The following is a 1,978-nucleotide window of genomic DNA, read 5'->3' on the forward strand; positions in this document are numbered from 1 at the left end:
CTTTTTATATATATGTGTCTTTTTTGTGTGTATATATATATATATATATATATATATATATATATATTCCTTTTATTTTTAATTAGTTTGTTTTCTAATCTCAAACATTGTGGTTTATCATTTTAGTCTCGTAATCAGAGATTAGAGATTCAATGTTTGAACGAGAATTAGTTTGAATGTGTAAGATTTAAAAATGTCGGTTAATAATTTAACGTCGTTTAGAATAGTTTGTGATCAATAAAAAAATAAGTTTGTTTCCTTTTATAATTTGTATTTAACTATATTTTTACTATTTGATAAAATAACATAGCGAATGTTTTGATAACAAATTTTAACCAGCCAATAAAATAATACAGAAATTTTTTATCTTAACCTACTAATAAAAGAATTCAGAAGATTTTGTTTAACAATTTTATTTTGATATTTCAATGATATACTTTAAAGTTGAATTTTGGTATTCGAAAAATTTGTTTCGATGTAGTTGACAGTAAAAGACTTTTGGTCTAACTCGGGTTTTATGTTCCTCCGATGCCCGATGACTTACGTGGCATCTCTGTTTCCGCACAGCGAAGAAACTGCTCTGCCTTCCCCGGTGTCTAAATCGGAATTTTATTAAAACATTGAACTATAATTTGATAATTTTTTTAATAAAAGTTAGTGTATTTTATAAATTTAAATGATAATATAATTTCTAGATTGTTCGGAAAAATTAAGGGTACTTTATAAATGAATAACTATATCCGTTGTGGATTTACGTCCCTCTAGTATTCAATGCTTTGCCTTGTACATAGTTTTAGTTAATTGGATAAACACATGCATTTCTGTAAACCCTTTTATTACTTTCGATCTTATAAATCATTTTAATTTATTACTCTTTTTTTATTTTAATTGATTGTCATTTAAGGTTTTTTTTTTCTGTCAAAATATTAACCTTGTGCTTCCGTCCCTCCGGTGGATACATAAATCATAAGCATTTATGTTCATTAAAAGTTAGGGCCAATGTTCTCCAAAAGATAAGTGAATGTATTACTTATCATTTATATTTGATATGACTGCGGAAATCTTATTATATTCTATTTTGGATTTATTTTTTATTAGGTAAATCCCATGTAAACGAAAAATTTATGTATTTTTTTGTTTACCAATTAAACCTTATATAGTATGATTAACCCATAAAATCCCGAACTTTTTAAAAATTCGCCAAAAATCCCCCAAATCTATCAATTCAAACAAAAATGATAATGTGGCAATGACATATCTTCCAAATCATAAACACATCATCATAATTATGCCACATCATCATTTCAAATAAATTTTAAATTAAATAATTTATTTAAATTAATATATATACATATAAATTCATATATATATATATATATTAAAAATAAAATTATTTATATACATACATACATAATATACAACAACATCGCATCATTCTCAAATTCATTTGGGGTATACATACATAATATATATATTAAAATAAAAATAATTATAACTAACATATATACAATATATATTAAAAATAATATGTATATGTATATATATTATTTATAATATAATTTATAATATATATATATTGATTATAGATATGTATATATATTTTATTAGTTATAAGTAATTTTATATTTAATATATATATATATGTATGTGTGGATTTGTATGTATATATATATATATATATATTAATTTAAATAAATTATTCAATTTAAATTTTATTTGAAATGATGATATGTGTATGATTTGGAAGTCATGTTATTGCCATATCATTATTTTTGATTGAGTTGGTAGATGCGGAGATTTTCGGCGAATTTTTAAAATGTTCGGAATTTTATAGGTTAATCACACCAAATATATGGTTTAATTGGTAAACAAAAAAATATAGAGTTTTTTCGTTGACATGAGAAGAATACAAGATTTTTTCTACGATTCTTTCTTTTTTATATTAGGATTTTAAATCTAATCTATTATTATATTCGTA

This window comes from Tarenaya hassleriana, unplaced genomic scaffold (genome assembly GCF_000463585.1).
Source record: "Tarenaya hassleriana unplaced genomic scaffold, ASM46358v1 Cleome22, whole genome shotgun sequence".
Classification (NCBI taxonomy): Eukaryota; Viridiplantae; Streptophyta; class Magnoliopsida; order Brassicales; family Cleomaceae; genus Tarenaya; species Tarenaya hassleriana.